This window comes from Aythya ferina (genome assembly GCF_964211825.1).
Source record: "Aythya ferina genome assembly, chromosome: 3".
Taxonomy (NCBI): domain Eukaryota; kingdom Metazoa; phylum Chordata; class Aves; order Anseriformes; family Anatidae; genus Aythya; species Aythya ferina.
The window spans coordinates 63,013,781-63,033,995 of NC_140298.1; positions in this window are offsets into that span (position 1 = coordinate 63,013,781).

Sequence of the window (20,215 nt, forward strand, 5' to 3'; positions counted from 1 at the left end):
CTTTCTTCTTCCTCTCCACCCTTACAGCCTCTGACAGGTTTCCTTTCTGACTTCAAATGTGGCAAACTGCTTACAGCTCTGAATAAGGCAAATAAGCCAGGTAGCTAAGGATATATTGACAGTGAAATGGAACACCACATCTATCTGCATTAGCTTCAGAATAAAGCAACTTTTCACTTGGTTTCTGCCTGACCTGAATAGCAAAGCCCAGATTCCTGGTTAGAGACTGGTGTTGTAGTACATTATTGTACAACCATACAACACTGTATCCCAGTGTTGTTACCTGAGGTTCAAACTTCAGTTTCTAGGAGTTCGCACTGTGCTAGACAGATTTGCCATCCACAGTAAAGCTTCCTCAGGTGTCTGTGATATATGCTAGAAAGCTCAAATGACGAGGAGTTAGAAGGACAAAGGTCTTCCTTTTTATTTATAAATGAACGTCTAGTTTCTCAACCACTAAACTTCTAATTTTGATAAACAAACAAAGAAAAAAGATTTAGATATTTTTGCTAATCTAACACTAACTATCCTCCACTTTCTTTGTTTTGCAGAATTGGATGAAAATGTGTTGAGGTCAAATGCTGGTTATGCTAACAATTTTTCTGCTGAACTAAGATATTGGAAATCCAGGACACAAATAGGTATATCTCTTACAATTCCATTGCCTTAAGTCAAAGCTGAATTCAGCAGGGATCTCATTTTATGATAACTAGTATCATTATAACATAAATTGAAGTCAGAATAAATGTTGGTATGTAGTACTAAAAATAACATTTCATGCTGGCTTGGGATTTAGGAGGTTAACATGGGAACAGACACATTTTGCAAATTATTAAAATGTTAGACTTTTATCCATCTTTCTTTGCTATTCAGCTGTATAATCTATTTTACTCTAACTCAGATTTTGTGCTGATACAACAGTGATGACCAAAGATGCTAAGACTTTATTTTTAAATGACTTCTCTGTATATTATATCACATTTCTGTATAATCTGATCTATGGTTGTTAAATTAGCCCTAGAGAAGCCTAGGTTGTTGGCAGGGGTATCATATCTTGAAACCACTGAGTAAAATATAATTGCAATATATGGAGCAGCTAGATCAGTAAATCAGGTCCAGTATCATTTATTCCATGCTCAGTAATAGCCATTGAATAGCCATACTATAATAAGTTGCATCTATATCAATGCAGTTCTACTGGAAAGAAGGCACTGAGTTTAAACCTGGCCATAGGTCTCAGGCAACTCTGCTGAGTTTGGTGGAGTTTCCTTGGATTCACAGCTACAAATATGAGGTTTGATTCTAATAGGATTTCTAACTGCAGAAGATGTACACAGACAGTTAAAACAGCTTCTGTCTGTTATATCTTTACATGAAATTTCTGCAGGGCTCAGTAGGAAAGACTAAGAGAATGGTCTCCAATTCACCCTCTCTATATTGGCTGGAGACATCCTTTAGTCCTTTAACTCATCAACTTGTTTGGCTACTGTTTGCTGTGTGAATGTTCATTCTTTTTTAAAGTTCACCACTGGTCTGAGTGAATACAAGAGGAATCTATTAGACAGCTGAAATGAGAAAAATATGTTCAATGATAGTCCTAAATTTATATGGAATTTAGTGCTAGAACTGAGACTCAAATTCTGCCCAAATCCAGGTTTATGTTAATTTTTTTAATTATGTTTTGATTGTCATCTACTCGATATTTTGAAAATATTCAACTTTTTTTTTTTTTTTTTTTTTTTTTTTCCCTAAATTGAATTGGATCCAAATTAAGCCAGGGATATGAGAAACATTAAAAATGGGGAAAGTAGAATCTAAAATTAATGTACTGTTTCAAATTATTTTTCCTTTTTTTTTTTTTTTTTTTTTTTTTTTTTTTGTGGCTCTGTCTGCATTACAATGAATTCTGTGCCTTATTCAATTAATGTCCTCATGACAGTCCTTAGAAGTCAAAGAGTTAAAAACTCACAGAGAACTGTAATGGTAATGTGTTCTGAGAGATATTCATTTGGCCTCAGCTGTCCATTTTATTCAAAGTGCTAAATGCTTTAATATACATAGACTATCATTTACATAGCAAGTGGATATGTGTGATGAATTATTTATTTTGTGACAAATACCTAATACCCAATGTACTGTCAAATACAAAGAACTTCCTTATTTGACCCCCATGTGTAAATTTGCGTTAGAGAATTCATTATCTTTGCACGTAAGTCACATTGAAGTTATATGCAGATATCTGTCAGTGGAACTGCAGATTATCTCAGCTTTGATTTAATTGCACTATTTCCTGTTATGTCTTTTTTTTTTTTTTTTTTTTTTTTTTAAACATTGTGCCACAGAAGCTGATTTAATAAGAGGTACACTTCCAGTGTAAAAAGGGTAGGTGAGATAGAAAGACAAACTCAAATTATGATGTAAATATGATGAAAATCACTAATTTATGTGAGACAAATTGCACCAGAATTTCTCGCCTCTAGAGGAAGACAAAAGCTCCTAATGCTCCTAATGGAATGCAAAGCTCCTTAGTTCAACAAGACAGTATCACAGAATCACAGAATGGTTGAGGCTGGAAGGGATCTCTGGAGGTTATCTGGTCCAACCCACTTGCTCAAGCAGGGTTACCTAAAGAAGGTTGCCCAGGTCCATATCTGGGTGGCTTTTGAAGATCTTCAATTAGGGAGACCCCACAACTTTTCTGGGCAACCTGTGCCAGTGTTCCATTATCCACACAACAAAGAAATGCTCCAAGGTTGTGCCCATTGCTTCTTGTGCTGGCACTGGGTACCACTGAAAAGAGCTTGGCTCTGTCCTCTTTACATCTTCCTTTCAGGTATGTATATGCATTGATAAGATTCCCCCTGAACCTCCTCTTCTTTAGGTTGAACAGTCCCAGCTCTCTCAGCCTTTCTTCACAGGAGAGGTTCTTCAGTCCCTTCACAAACTCTGTGGCCTTTTGTTGGACTCTTTCCAACATGACCATGTCTCTCTTGTACTGGGTGCCCCAGAAATGACCACAGTACATCCACAGAGATGTGGCCTCACCAGTTCTGAGTAGATGTGAAGGACCACCTGCTGGTGATACTTTGCCTAATGCATCAAAGAATTCTATTAGCTTTCTTAGCAGCAAAGCCATATTGCTCCCTCATGTTCAACTTGGTGTCCAATGGACTCACAGGTCCTTTTCTGCAGAGCTGCGTTCCAGCTGGGTGGCCCCAGCACATACTGGGATTCTTGTCAGCCCACCTCTCCAGCCTGTCAAGGTCTCTCTGCATGGCTGTGCAGTCCTCTGGTGAGTTTGCTACTCTACCCACTTTTGTGTCACCTGTGAATTTACTGAGGGTACATTTAACCCCATTATTACATACAGATTACATATTATATTATTACATACAGATTGCTATTGAATATGTTAAACAGGACTGGACACAGTATTGACCCCTGGGGTACTCTGCTCATTACTGGCTTCCAACTAGACTTTGCACTACTGACCCTTGTCCTCTGGGCCCAGCTCTTCAGCCAGTTTTTGATCCATCTCACTGTCTGCTCATCCAGCCCATACTTCAAAAGCTTCTCTATCAGGATCTTATGGCAAACAGTGTCGAAGGCCTTACAGAATTCAGTAAAGACAATATCCACTGCTCTGACCTCATCCATCAGGCTGGTCATTTCATCAGGTTGGTCTATTATGACTTTACCTTGGTGAATCCATGCTGACTACTCAGTGATTTCTTTCTCCTTCATGTGCCTGGAAATAGTTTCCAAAATAGCTGTTCCATAACCTTCCCAGGTATCAGGGTGAATCTAACCACTCTGAAGTTCCCTGGGTCCTCCTTCTTGCCCTGATTGAAGATAGGAGTGACATTTGCTTTCTTCTAGTCTTTAGGCACTTCTTCCAGTCGTCACAATTAAGTGAAGATTACAGAGCGTGACCTCAGAATCACATCTGCTATCTCCCTCAGCACTTATGGGTGCATCCAGTCAGGGACTATATAATTCAGTCAGTTTTCCCCAGGCAATAGGTGACCTGATCTTATGCAGCCAGCTCCATGTTTACATTCCAGAAAAAGGTAAAAGAAATCAGCTTGCATAAGAAATTGTATCACATCAGATTTACAATTCTTATACTGCATACAAGGAAGGGGAGGGGAGCGCATATAAGGGAGGGGAATGGGGGGGGGGGAGGGGAGGGGAGGTGGAGAGGAGAAGGAAGGAGAGGAGAGGGCAGGGGATGGGAGGGAAAGGGAGGGGAGGTGGAGAGGAGAGGAGAGGAGAGGAGAGGAGAGGAGAGGAGAGGAGAGGAGAGGAGAGGAGAGGAGAGGAGAGGAGAGGAGAGGAGAGGAGAGGAGAGGAGAGGAGAGGAGAGGAGAGGAGAGGAGAGGAGAGGAGAGGAGAGGAGAGGAGAGGAGAGGAGAGGAGAGGAGAGGAGAGGAGAGGAGAGGAGAGGAGAGGAGAGGAGAGGAGAGGAGAGGAGAGGAGAGGAGAGGAGAGGAGAGGAGAGGAGAGGGTCCTCAGTGTTTATTGTATCAAAAATGGAGAAAATGCTGAGTTCAGAAACATTACATCTTCTCTCTGACATTGGATGGGTATACTTCAAAGGGTTCTGGGGTATGATTTAATTTGTGTGCACAACACACACATTTCAGATATTTATTTGCATAATTTGGAGCCATAAAACATGATTAAAGATCTCACATAAAAAAATACATCTTATACTTTTTTTTTTTTTTTTTTCCTATGCTTACCCTTCTGGTTTGACTTTTGACATAACATGTGGGAGAAAGAGTAAATAAAACATTTCTGAAACTTGAAAGAGATTTTGCCTGGGATGAAGTCAGAACGGGAAGGTCAGGTCAATTTTTATTGAATCAGTCCAGCTTTCCACCCTTTACTGAGATACAATTTCTGAAGCTGCTGCCTTCTAGGCTGGGTCATTTTAGCAGTTAGCAGATGAGAGGGAGCTGACAGAGCACCAAAGATTTTCATTCTGTAGGTTAAAAAGTTGGTAGAGTCACAGACCAAACTCAGCCAGAGGGAGTTTATGCCTGCTAAGTGAACTGAAAGTTAGTATTGACCCTGAAAAAAAGCTCCTCTGTAGTTGTAGAATTTGTTTATCTCCACTTTGACACATCTTGGATAATGAAAGCCTTTAAACACAATAGGCCAATTACAGACCTGGTGTGAATGGGCACAATGCCACCGAAACCGGACAAGCTGCGCCCACTCACACCAGGTTTGAATTTGGCACATTGCCTTTGTCAATGGCAAAACAATGTTTTCAACAAATTTCCTGGCAGAAGCTATGCTGCATGGAAAATGCATTCACTTAATATGTTTATTTGCATTATAGCTCTGAGCTTCAACAGAGCTTATTATTCATTATGCAAGTTCGTTCCCTTCCCAGGCAGCTTTCTGAAATACTCATCAGAAAGTATAGTTAGAGTCTTTTAGAGCTGAAGAGACATTCTTCTGTTTGTTTTTGTTAGAGATAATACAGATCTTGTTATATCCCCCTACTTTTTCCCTCACAAAGAAATGACATGAATACTGGGCCAAACCCTTCAAAAAATGAGAGTTCAGGAGTAGATAAAAATAAGGTCTTATTCAAAGACCTACTTGGTTTTCAGTAGCATGGAGTGTTCTCTGGCTCTTCTGCTGATGCATTCCTTGATTCTTAAACAATCTCAAAGAAACTAATAGGAGCTCAGATTTTAATTGGGCAGTGAATTAAATATGGATTTAGGAGTCTGACTTCAGGCTTCTATTTTCAAGAATTGCCCCAGATTTTCAGAAAGAATGATCATTCAACTTAAATCCTCCAGTAAGGAAACTTCCTGTGGAAGGTAGAGGATGGTGTATTTCTACGGGGAGAAAATATAATCTTTTCTGCTACCCTATATGAAATTGTATTTATTTGGTACCATTCACTATTTAGTGATTTTCTACCTGCAGTTTTAAGGGTTATGACCCTCTGAGCAGGCAGTAAGCCATGCCTTTTATTGGGAAGTATCTTAGAATCATAGAATCTTAGAATCATGGCTTGTGTTGGAAGGGACCTTAAGAATTATCTAGTTCCAAACACCCCTGACATGAGCAGCAACACCTCCCACTAGATCAGGTTGCACAAAGCCCCATCCAACCTGGCCTTAAGCCCTTCCAGAGACGGGGCATCCACAACCTCTCTGGCCTGGGGAGCCTACCCCACTGTCAGATGGTGATGGGCCTTGTTCCTGGGCCATGGGGCTGACACTCTCCTGGAATGCTCAGTTAGAGGATGCATCAGGGGCTCATTCCTCTCATTGTGTTATTGTGGTTCTACCACTTTCTGTTGTGCCTTTGAGCTCTTTTGTGTGTGTAGAGATGAGGCTTTAGTTTTCTAACCTAAAGTTTTCAACATGCAGGTATCTGTACCTAGAGTTGACAGAATTAATGGGGTCCTGAAAGAAAACAGAAAGGGTGGAGAGGTGAGTAAACTGGGAACAGAAAATGAAGCCAGTTTCAACTCCAGTAATAAGAAAAAACAGCAGAGACCTACTCATTATCCAGTGGCTTGGGAAGAGTATCAGTCATCTGCTTGCTTGCCTTCTCCTTCTCCTTCTCCTTCTCCTTCTCCTTCTCCTTCTCCTTCTCCTTCTCCTTCTCCTTCTCCTTCTCCTTCTCCTTCTCCTTCTCCTTCTCCTTCTCCTTCTCCTTCTCCTTCTCCTTCTCCTTCTCCTTCTCCTTCTCCTTCTCCTTCTCCTTCTCCTCCTCCTCCTTCTTCTTCTTCTTCTTCTTCTTTTTTCTTTTAATATACAGTGCAGTTTGAAAAATGAGGCATAATACAATACAGAGAGAACAATGTTCAAAGACCAAGTTAACTGAATTAGAGAGGATGGATGAGACAGAAGCATTATAAAGGAAGACAATAAAGTGATGAGTTTGTCCCTGAGGTTTGGGTAACTGAAGGTGATCTTCAACATTCCTTCCCACTGAAGACATATGGTGGCAACATTTGCTGTGATACTGACTGTGAAGTATGCAATGAGCTTCATGTCCGCTAAAATATATGCTATCACTTAAAGTTCTGTAGAAATATGCATTGTTTATAGTTCTATCTGAATAAATACAAGAACAAACATTCCTCTTTACAGTTTCAGAATGTGGTTAGTTTTACAGCACAAAATATTTTTTCTAAGCCCTGTCTTGGGCAGTTATTGAGATCATGAATTTTGTTTCCCAAAGCTGCATGTGCAGATTATTTACCTCATGTTGTTTCATATCCATCATATTCACCAAAGGTCCAGAACTGCAAATGTAAGCTTCAAGTTATACTTTACCTGTTTTTACAAGTGACCATTTTAGCACACAATGATAAATAACAACTGTCATCACAGAACTCAGAGGAAAATGCTTTCAAATGTTTCTTAATATTTCTGTAGGAAGAAACCAGTGATTATGTGAACTCAAAATACAGTAGTAGCAACTTGGTACTTTTTTTTTTGTGTATGTGTGTAAACACTGTGAGAGTTTATGTGGGTGCTTATCTATCTATAGAACAATAAATAGTTCAAAAATAATTTAACATTCTTGGTATATATTAAACATGTCCATTTGTTCTGTGGTGAATTTGCTGGTAGACATGATATTTGTAAAGTTGGCAGTGTGCATATTTATGACTGAAATTTTTCTTTTCTACTTAAACAAAACATGCACAGTCAGTAAAAAGCTGTGTATAATCAAATTGAAGGCATTAATGAATTCCATTCCTAAATGAAATACTTTTTTCTAGACCTAAAGCTTAGGATTTTTGTTTCCCATTGCCTTGTAGGGCTTTTGGTCTCAGACTCTGAACTGTCTATCTTGTTTGAATAGACGTCAATGGGACTTTTATTTTTTAAAGCATAAATGAGGGAAGGATCATTTAAGAAAACTGAGTAACATTAATCAGATCTGATATGAGACATTATAAATCTCCAAATGCTCCAAGTTCTATCAAGAATGAACAAAGTCTTTTTCTCATAAGCATGAGACAATAAAAATAATAGGGTTTTTATTATAAACCATGTTTCATCAACATATTTCCTGTTTAATTCAATGTTTTGTTTTGTTTTGTTTTGTTTTGTTTTTCCACTGTATTGTTGCAGATTCCTCTAACATTTTACCAGCTATGTTCTTAATGAATATTTTAATAGGTAGAGTAGTTAATAAACGTTATGTGCAGTAGTTTCATTCCAGTTCTTCCACAGTCTAGAACAGTAACTCAAAGATAGCCCTTCTGAAATGATAGGGAGTTGAAAACAGCCATTAACAGCAACAGGCATGGACTTGGAGTCACTATGGTATTGTGGCTTCAGCCTTCCTAATTCAATTACCATGTCGTGAAACTTCATTTGAAAATATGGATCCTTGATGTATTCAGTTTTACTGTGACTCTTTCCAAAGTTTTCATTTCACTATTCATAACTTGCCTGTAATGAGGAACCACCTCTAATGGATATTGCCAATTCCTATTGTACTTGAATAATTAGCACATTTGTTTGGCCATGAGATTATGTTCCATTGAGATACTTCCTTTCAAATACCCACATTTTCCTCAGTTTATATTCTTAGATTCATATATATGTATATTAACAGCATATCTTCTCTTTCTGATCTGAAATTATTAAATGATTACTCTAGGATCAAGCTATTTGCTCACATCTTTGAGAAAAGTAGGAATTTTACAGTTTAACGATTTGTTGAAGATCACATTAGTTTCCTCTTCTACATTAATACTTTTAGTTGCACCAGAATTGTGATGCTCAGCCCAAGGTGGGGGACAAAAGGTGACACTTGAATGCACTATTTTCTGACTTAAAAATGGACTGGATGAATTTAAAGCCACTTTCATTAGAAACCATTTTTCCTTTTCTTTTGTATCAAGTGATTCATTACAGAGCTCACTGCATTTTTTTATTTTTTATTTTTTTTTATTTATTTTTTTATTTTGGGAATTGACCTGTTGTTTAGAGGAAACTATAGCGAGGAATAGAATTATAATCCATTATAACCCAGACTTTGGGTCTGCCAGTTTCTGATTTGCCTGAGATGTGATCACAGTTGGAAAAAGGGTACCACTGCTACTTGAAAGTATTATATAGCCTTGCTTTACTGTGCTTTAAAGTTTAGGTCAGTGGTATGCAAGGATGCAGACAGATACTCTTTGATGTGAAATATTTAAATGGAAAGAGAAAATGTATAAATAATTAAACTATCTGCATTAGTTTTTAACTCCTAATCATGAACTGAAAATTAAACTGTTTGTCTTGCTGGAGAGAGGAATGTGCAGTAGGCTCCAAAGATAGTTTGCAAAAAAACAAATGATTGTAATAAAGACAAGCAATAGTTTGTTTTCTTTACTATTTTACATCTTTTCTTATATTTAAAACATTATGAAGCATCCATCATGCTATGCCCAGATTATGATATGTCTGAATGAACAACAAATCAGAAAATACATTTATAGAAATATATGAGATAGTATTTATATATTTGAATTCTTTTTATGTTAACTACACCAATTAAAAAAAAAAAAAAAAAAAAAAAAAAAAAAAAGGAGGGAATACACCAACATGAAAATTGGGCTTGTAAAAACACTAAGATGCGAATGTAATGATGTCTATACTACAAGTTCTACCAATGAAGTTATCTCCCCTGGAACATAAAGTACTAAAATTGACTGATGTTAAAACTGTGAAGAAATAGATGCTGTGTGACACAGGAAGAGATAAAAAGAGATGAAGGGAAAGAAAGACAACTCAGCCTCAGAATATGCAGCAAACATGAGTTCTGTACTTTTCAAACCTGTAGAATCCCCACCCCACCCCTCACCCACCACATTTTTTTTCCTTTTATCTTCTTTGAAATGTGATTTGTCAACCCTATTGGGTTTATGGGGGAAGGTTTTGGTAACAGGGAGGCTGCAGGGGTGGCCTCTGTGAGAAAATCCCAGAAGCTGCCCCATACCAGATAAGAGCCAGCTCCAGATGGCTCCAAAAGGGACCTGCTGCTGGCCATAGTCAATCCAGTGAGAAAATGCTGGGTGGGCCTCTGGCAGAGCAGATTGAATGAAGGGGGAAAAAAAAAAAAAAAAAAAACTGCTGTGTGACAGCATCTGGGAGAGAGGAGTGAGAAAATGGGAGAGAACCAGCCCTGCAGACCCCCCCCGGTCAGTGCAGAAGGAGGGCAGGAGGTGCTCCAGGAACACATCAGCAGTTCCCCTGCAGCCTGTGAAGAGGCCCCTGGTGGAGCAGGCTGTTCCCCTGCAGCCCATGGATACCACATGGAACAGATCTCCATGCTGCAGCCCGTGGAGGAGCCCCTGGTGGAGCAGGTGGATGTGGCCTGGAGGAGGCTGAGGCCCATGGAGAGCCCCCACGGGAGCAGGCCCTGGGCTGGAGCTGCAGCCCGTGGAGAGGAGCCCATGCAGGAGCAGGGGGGCTGGGGGGAGCTGCTGGCTGTGGGGGACCTGTGCTGGAGCAGTTTGCTCCTGGGGGCTGAACCTGGTGGTATGGAACCACGTGGGAGCAGTTCTTGAAGCCCCTGCAGGATCAGTTTGGGAGGGACCCCATGTGGAGCAGGGGCAGAGAGTAACCATGAGGGAGCTGCAGAAACAAGTGTTTAAGGACTGACTACAGCCCCCAGTCCCTGTTCCCTTGCGCTGCTGAGGAGGAGGAGGGAGATAGAAGGAAGTAGATGTGGGGAAGGTGTTTTTAATTGTCTTTTCACTTCTCACTGCTCCAGTATGCTAATGATAGGCAATAAATATTAATCTTCCTATGCTGAGTCTTTTTTGCTTGTGACAACAATTGTTGAGTGATCTCTCTGTCCTTATCTCAACCATTGAGCCCTTTTCATCGTATTTTCTCCTTCTTCCCCTTTGAGGAGGGGAGTGAGAAAGCAGCTGTGGTGGAGTTCAGCTGCCCTGCCGCGTAAAACCACCTCGCAAACATCTATTATCATCTGGGTACTAGTTTTTACCATATTTTTTATCATTGTTCTTTTGGGAGGAATTCTGGATGCTGCACAACAATATTCATTTGGCTGCTTAGTTTTCAATTAAATGGTGCTACATGAACTGCAGTAACACAGTCAGGGGGATGGTCCAGATGAACCAATGCTGTTTTGATCAATTTCTTTTTTTTTTTTTCTTTGAATATAGCTAAAATCTAGATGCTCTGAATAAATGTTCTCTTTTTATGGACAGGTAAACCAATACTTGTACTTCTGTTAAAAATTACCATAAAGGAAATTGTAGATATGGGAGACTTAATCTAGAAAATATTCTGTTAAAATGTAACCCATATATATAAAAGACATGTTTAGTTTAACACTTTTACGAAGGTGAAAACAAGGTAATATATTTTATAAACAACTCAGAAGGAAGAGTACCAGGAATTAAAAATAAATAAATAATTAAATAAATAGATAGATAGATAGATAGATAGATAGATAAATAAATAATTAAGACACTTCTTTTAATCCTAGCTAGATCATAGAATCAAAAAATTATAGAATCACAGAATCACAGAATCACAGAATGGCTGGCTCGGGTTGGAAGAGATGTTTGATTTTCATGAACTAGATAAACATTCTTTTCCCCAATAATCTGGATTTTTTTGGCAAGATTTTCACAGGTCAGAAGTTCTAGGTGTCTAGAACAAGTAGGAGGAATCTACCAGTGTAGTGGGTTTACGTGGCAACGTTTTGGGAGTAGGGGGCCATTGGGGTGGCTTCTGTGAGAAGGATCTAGAAGCTGCCCCATGTTTGGTAAGGGCTCCACTGCTGGCCAGAGCTGAGCCAATAAGTGATATTGTTTTGCACCCCTGTGAGAGCATATTTAAGAGAGGGGGAAAAAAAAACGCTGCGCCATACAGCAGCTGGGAGAGTGAGAGGAGTGAGGAACAGCCTTGCAGGCGCCAAGGTCAGTGAAGAAGGAGGGGGAGAGGTGCCCCTCCTCAAAAAAATGTTGTTGTTTTTTTTTTTTTTGTCAGCCAAAACGCTGATTCATCCCCAGGCATCGGAGCAGAAGTCCCCTGCGGCCTGTGGTGAGGACCATGGTGAAGCAGGCTGTCCCCCTGCAGCCCATGGAGTACCATGGTGGAGCAGGGTTCCATGCTGTAGCCCATGGAGGAGACCACAGTGGAGCAGGTGGACCTGCACCGACGGAGGCTGAGGCCTGTGGAAGACCCCTGCCGGAGCAGATTCCAGGCCAGACCTGTAGCCTGTGGAGAGGAGACCACGCAGAAGCAGGTGACCTGGCAGGAGCTGCTGCCCGTGGGGGAGCCAGGTTGGAGCAGTTTGCTCCTGAGGGATGGACCCCATGGTACAGACCCATATCTGGAGCAGTTCTGGAAGAGCTGCTGCCTGTGGGAAGCCCACGCTGGATCAGTTCATCAAGGACTGCATCACTTGGGAGGGACCCCACAGCACAGGGGACGAGAGTGACCGAGAAGGAGCGGCAGAGAAGAAGCGCTATAGACTCATCATAACCCCCATTCCCCCATTCTCCTGCACCACTCGGGGAGAAGAGGTAGAAGAGGGTGGATGGGGGGGAAGGCGCTTTTGGTTTCTTTCCTTTGTTTCTCACTTTTCTAGCTTGTTAGTAATAAGCAATAAATGTCTCCCTATGCTGAGTCTGTTTTGCCCTTTACAATGATTATTGCATGATCTCCTTGTCCTTATCTCAACCTTTGAGCCCTTTTCATTGTATTTTCTCCCCGTTCCTCTTTGAGGAGGGGGAGTAAGAGGGCGGTTGTGGTGGAGCTCGGCTGCCCAATCAAGCAGAACCACACCAACCAGCACAGGTTTATCCTGTTTTTACAACGCAATTTTAAAATATTCAGGTTATGAATATGCTATATTGAAAGCTATATGAACTGGATTTCTACTTCGTCTTCACAGAATACATTTAGTGAAGGTACCCTCAAAAGGATTTTTTCCTGGACCCAAACATTCTATTTGTAGGGATAACAAAACAGAAATTTAAAAGTATAGTTTCTACAAAGTTTCTTACATTAAATGGTCAACATTTACAGTTATGCTAATAAGTTTTGTGATAAATATGAATATCACATCGGACATAGACCATGACTGACTCATTTATCACCATATAGGTTATACTACAATGTCTCTACCAGCTTCAAAAAGCTTAATGTTAATACCAAGGCAATTTCTCCACAGATTGCAACCTATAAGAAACCATTTTTAAAACACGTTACCAGAAACTGAGGGTTTTACAAATTGCAGCATATTCAGCTCAAATTATTCCAATCAATGAAGCATTTTTCTTGTACACTGTCAGGCTTCTACTGTAATTACAGTCCACATTGCATTTCTAGTGTTTTTTGCATGCCTATAAAATCAGAGCCTTTCAATACTATCTACTAGTAATTTCATAAACATTCATCATAGTTTTCTTTATTGTTGGCTGTCCTCAAGTCTTCTGCCACTCAATGTGCCTGCTTAGATAGCTCAGCAACACTGAAATTTATTGACATTTCTTTTTGCTCTTATGCAGCCATGCTCTGTAACATTTACTCTGTCAATTACTTTCATCTTAATATTCATAGTCAGTTCTATCTCTGTGCGACTTTAATTGTATTTTACTAAATTAAAGAGACATTATAAAGTTGTTATCGTTTGATTTTATAGCTTTAATTTAATTTTTCTTTAATCTTTGGAAGACACCAGATTATCAATTAGCATATGAAACTGGTCACTGTGGAATTTAGTAACAATCCTGGATATTCTGTGAAGTGAATCAACACATTTTATGTTAGTAGTATGACAACAGTATGTCCAATAGGCAAGAAAGCATCTAAAATCTTACTCACTGTTTCCACAATATTTCTGTAGATGAATTAAAGGATTTATTTATTTATTTATTTATTTATTTATTTATTTATTGTCAATGGTCTTCTTTTGAAAGTTTTATCCACTCAGAAGTTGTAAAAAATTAAGTAGATCTTAATTCTTTATATATTTTCTTACTGTTAGAAGGTGTAGTCACTGTTAATAGCAGGCTGAATAAAGTCAGTTGATATTGTAGCACTAACTTAGAGAGCACCTTTTAAAATAATGATCTCTGAACTAACATTGGGTCATAGTATTTGCTTTATTTTAGTGGGCAATACTTAATAGCTTATTCCTTTCTGATACCCTGGAGAGAGTAATAACCTTTGTGCTTTTCCTGTAGTTGAGTTAAGCTTTTGTGTTTATTCTCCTAAATTATCTGGTTTTGGAAGGGATGCCAATTCTACTGGTGCTTATTATGCATGCCCTGAGAACAAGGAGGAAAATTAGAAAGCAACCTATTTCTTCTGTTGTGGTCTGTCTGCTTAGACAATGCTGAGATCAGCCATAGTAAGTGTCAAGATTCTAAGCATCTACTTTTTGATTTCTTAACCAAATGATGTTTGTAGTGGATTTAGACTCCAAGTTTATATGAAAACCAAGAGGTTGTAAAGTTGTAAGTAGTCCAATTGTAGTATACCAAATCTTCTATTGCATTCTGTGCTTTTTACTTAAAATGCAGAGGCTTATCAGGCCACAAAATATGTTTCAAAATCTTCTATGAATAGCAGACACCTCTAAGAGATTCCAATAGTTATTCATGCAGTATTTTAAATAACAAAGAGTCACTGGGGTTGGATACAAGAATTGTGAACAAGTCACTGCAATTACCCAAAGATTTCTGAAGCACTTAAAGGAGAAGTGGGAAGGAATCATATAAAGAAAAGAAGTGAAAAAAAGAAGACCAAGAAGAAAGAGCAATCAATCTACACATTCACCAAACCAGTGGCAGTCCAGCTGTTTTCCCTATAAAGAATAAAATTTTCCCTATAAAGAATAAAAGTGTAAGCTTTTCTGAGTCACTGTAAAAGATTTCTCTCTGAATCATACCACAAAGCCGTCTAAAAAAGTTTTGAAGGAACATACACATACAATAAAAGGTGTTTTTTTTTTGTTTGTTTGTTTTTCTTTTTTTTTTATTTGTTTGTTTGTTTGCTTTTTTGAGTATTCTTTATAATTTGGGTGTATTTAAGAGTGGCCTGCCTAAATGTCTCCTTTTCTTCTGCTCATTGTCACCTCCTGTCTACAACAGAATTCTGCTGGAAGATAAATACCTTGGTGAGCTGAGTTCCTCCACTGTTGGTCCTACCAGTCCATTTCCGTGGTCATTCTGGATGAGTCATTGCCAAGGACTGGTGAAATTGGCCAGTGATACTTGCTGCAGACTTGGCAGTTCCATGCTTCCCTGTCAGGTTCACCCTAGACAGAAAACACAGGGCTGCCAAACAGAATGGAGTCTATTTCACATGTGAGAAGCTGGGGAGAGAGATGTGAGTGAGAGCTCCTCTTCTGAAATATTTCAGTTAAACCATGTCAGTTGTTTCCCCTCCTCTGTTAACACCAAAGCTGATCTTAAACATACTGCATTCCAGACATCATGTGCTTTCTATTTGTATTCATTGCAGATGTACACTAAAACTACTGCAAATAATTTAGGTAATTGGCAAACCACAGGGGCACTTACCCTGTTCACTGGCCTATTTTAGGCTGGTTCATCATCACCATTATAATTGATGACAGATCTCTAGTTTTCCACTTGCCAGGCTGTAAGACAAGGAATACTAATAAAGTATTCTGGCAGTGTGAATGTTGTAGTTGTTCCCAGCCATTTGCAAAAAAAGAGCTGCTCCCACCCCACCCCTGCTGCTAATGCACAAGTGATGTGGTGGGGAACTTTTTCAGTAAAAGAACACTCACTTCTCCATCCTCTCAGCCCATGCAATTACCTAATTCTTATACGATTAGGGCTTTTTTAATACAATACCATATGCTGTGACATTTTGTTAATACAAAGTAATGCCATAAAAGTATATGACATTTTTATTGCAATAAATCTTTTCTTCCTTAAATAAAGAACATTTCAGAAACTGAAATCTGTTTTATTTAGATTTTGTTTGTTTGTTTGTTTGTTTTTGTCATTTTTCCTTTTTTCTTCTCCCTCCCCCCTACTCTTTCCTAGATACTCAGCATTTATATTTTTCTTTTTTTTTTGTTACATATAAAATTCTCATATGTGCTTCACTGTGATTCTTTCTGCACAGACTCACAATAGAAGCCAATTCCTGTCCCCAGAAAAAGCTCTCTAGCTAACAGGAGCAGAGATAATTGAGAATACTATTATTTCCACCATACAGTGTGCAGAGGTACAGAAGTCATGGAGCTGCAACAAACAAAGGACTTCTGGACCTATAAATTATTTTTCCTGTATCTACATTTTCCTGTCACCTTGTAGTGAAAATACTGTAGAATTTCTTTATACTGTACGTATCACATGAAGAATTAAACTCTTCAAGGTAACAAACCTCCAAATCCCACCAAAACAACAAACAAATAAACAAAAACAAACAAACAAAACCAAAACCAAAAAAAAAAAGCAAAAACATGACACCAGTGCTTGCTGAACAGAACTAGTGCTAGTCAACACAAAACACTAAGCACAAGTGTATACAACACACACGACTGCATGTTGCCTGTCATGACTTGGCTCACAGCTTTAGATAAGCTCAAAGTTATCTCCTCAGAGAAGGCAGCAGAAGTGGCTCATGCCAAATTTTTGTGTAGCATTGTTGAACTGCAAGGACCTCACTTGTGTCTCTGTTTTCTACTTCTGCTCCTCCTGGTGCTGATCACATTACCACATCATCTTTGAGCTGGAGTGCATTTGTCACTAGCCAGTAGAACAGTCAAAGGAAATTAAATACTTAAAGTACTGAAGTCTTTTATAGAATATAACTCTAATGACTAATCCAAGATCAAGTATTTAACCTACGGCGTGCTTAATAATTGTGTATGCGTTTCTCTTTAGTTGGTGTTTTATCCACCTTCTGTTCAAAGTAAAATCTCATAACCCATCTAAGGCCATAATTTTGTATATGACTTAAATCAGCATAAGGCGTTCTGCTGTTGAAAATGCTACCTTCTATTTGCTCTTTTTCTCTTTCCTTTTGACAGTGCAAGCATTTGAATGACCACAATGTCCAAAAACAATAATAATAATAAAAACAAAACAAAACAAAACAAAATACAAAAAACACAGGGCTATAATATGACAGTAATACAAGAGACTCATAGAAATAGAAAATTCACTCCAAACAAGGCACAATAATACAAACTGGATAAAGGTTTCTTCCAGAAGGAGCAAAATCTCAGGAGGGCAAGTGACTTGGTCTATTCAGTAGTAGACCTGATCTATCTGTCATCACAGTTGGAAAAATCTGTTGTTGTGCTTGAAAGAACATTATGTTTGCCATTCCTTTCGATCTCTTGAAGATATCTGGAGATAGGGTATGACTTTGTGACGAGGTGCTTAATGTATAATTGCAAGACATGAGAGACCTAGGCTTGACCACAGTTCTCAGATTTTTTCGGAAGCTCAAAATTAGAATTCTTTCTTCTTGGTTAGTCAAAGTCAAAATGATTTCACCACAAGTTAGCTGCAAATTCAGTAAAAGACACCACAACTTTTGACTGACTTGTTTAAGACAAATAAAATAATTCCCTGCACGTTAGTCCTGTTAAGCATGGATGAAATTCCTTTTACCCAGCATCAGATATCTTACATATAGAAGCTTATTCTAAGAGAACCTGCTCTAAGGAACCTGCTTCGGCAGGGGGGTTGGACCCGATGATCTCTTGAGGTCCCTTCCAACCCCTACAATTCTTTGATTCCGTGATTACTTCCAAAAAAATGAAGTTATTTATTGAAGTTACTTTTACAGTCAATGGAAATGTAATACTTACGTCCTAAAAAAACCTTCATAATATAGTACAGTGGAAAACACCTCATAAAAGTTCCTATTTTGTCCCATGACTGTACAGGGAATTAATAGAGCTAGCTTCAAACAGTTCACCTGAGCTGAGATGAAGTACACTTTCAGTGCCCCCATTTAGGTGCTTCCTTTTGGCTCACGCATCCAACTTTGCACATTAATAGCAAAGTGACATGTAGTGTGCTGTGTTTCATGGAAGTAGCAATGTGTGATTTTTGTTCTGTTTTGTCCTACAATAATGTTTCAAACAAAATAGAGTGGAACATGAAGACAGTCTTTATACTGTCTGGATGAGTCTCTATACTGTTCCATGGATAGGAAGCTATTCCTTGGTCAGGAGACTTGTGTTTGAAATTTCACCAACTTCTTTTTTTCTTGGATTCAGTATTGCTGAATGGCAATATTGGATGGCTGGGGAGGGAGTTTGAGTGAGTCAGTTTTGGTATCACTTTAATCATACCATACTAAAGGTTAAGTTAGAGTTCAGTGACCAGTATAAAGCACTATCCTGCTTGGGTTCCAGGGCAGCAACATACTTCTAGAACTTTTAGAACAATATGCAAAGATAAAAATAAAATAAAATAAAATAAAATAAAATAAAATAAAATAAAATAAAATAAAATAAAATAAAATAAAATAAAATAAAATAAAATAAAATAAAATAAAATAAAATAAAATAAAAAGCTTCTATGCCTGGTGTTCCACAGTTCCAGATTTAGTAATAAGTTTAGTACTAAGTTTTATCACTCTATTCCAAAGACCACCCAAGTAATAAAGAAATCCTCTGAACCATTTGTTCCTGAACCTGTCAGCATTAATTGGTGCAGAAAAAAGAAAGTAGTAAGTGTTCACTGTACTTAACCCTTCTTTAAATCAGGCCTGAAAGGAGAAATACACTATTGAAAGGGGAAAGCATAGAAGGGAGTGTTATTTTATTCATTATAAATAAATGTCTGGAGCTTAAACATGTTGACAAGCTAAAGCTCTATTCTGAGAGGCATTGAGTGCCCTTGAATCCCTTTGAAGTTAGAGGTAGGTGAGGTTACTCAGTACTTTACAGAACTGAGCCCTAAATCTAGGTCTATCTAGATGTGTGTGGTTAATTCATTTGAATGTATTACACACGTACTAGAAGATTTACTGTGCAGTTCAGCATACATGTAGTGTCTTTCAGTTTAAATGTCTTTCAGTTTAAATGGCTCATTTCCTTGAGATGTGCTCTTGTGAGAGCCTTGGAGAGCAATGGAGGCAATGCTTGTGCAATCCAAACTGTTTGCTATGTACTTTAATCTTGCCACATAATCCTGAATTTGCTAGACCAATCTTGAAAATAAAAGCTACTCCTGGAAATAAAGTGAAGATAGAATTTAATACCTGGGGAATTTAATGACATAAATATTTTAGAAGATATGAAGGATCTGCAGGGAAGTCCCAGATCATATTTTGTAGCAGTTCTTATACATCATGGTAAGGATGTTCAGAACTGCTTTATCAATTACATCAGATTTCTATCAAACAACGTTCCTATTGTTTCTTATGAATATGTTGCAAATCCTAGACTTCTCTCTGCAGCCTGCTCCCTCACTGTAACCACCCTTGTTGTGATGTATATTCCTTAAATTGAATTGGCATTTCCCATGTCCATTGCTTCTTGTCCTTTTACTGTGCACAGCTGGAAAGAGTTTGGCTGTACCTTTCCTATATCCTCCCTTGAGATAATTGCAGAGTTAAATGGTCTACACAGTAGCAAGAGATTAGGTTGTTTCACAGCAACTGTGCAGTCTTATTGGTGTAGAAATTTCATTTTGGTTACACTTCAAAATTGACTAATCATTTGCAAAAACCCTGAAGTGTATCAGTATTTGAGGAAAAAATGAAAAATCCTTCCAGGGAGGATAATTGCCATATTTCCTGTCAGAAGGTGAGACTTCACACCTGCTCCACTGAGCAGTGCAGGATGTTTCTGGGGCTCTTGGGCTTACACTAGATATTTCAGTTGTGCTTCATCCTTTCTGAGGACTGGGTGGTGAATCTCTAAGTGCAAGCAGCTGTGGATACCACTATAGCATAAACAAATTGCACATGTATATGCATGCATAAACATGTTCACATATGTATTTTACACATGCTGTATATTTGTAGTTTAATGTCTAGTGGAGACAATAATCAGATCATATACAGTTTAGTCACATATGCTGTTATGTTATATACTTAGTAAATGTTTATTTTTTTAAGCAGTGACGTTAATGACAGAGTGCCTTTGATTTCAGTATTGATGAATACAGTGAGAAACAAATTTTCTTATGTGAACTCATCACAAAATGCATCTAAAAGACTGGATAAAAGTACTCAAA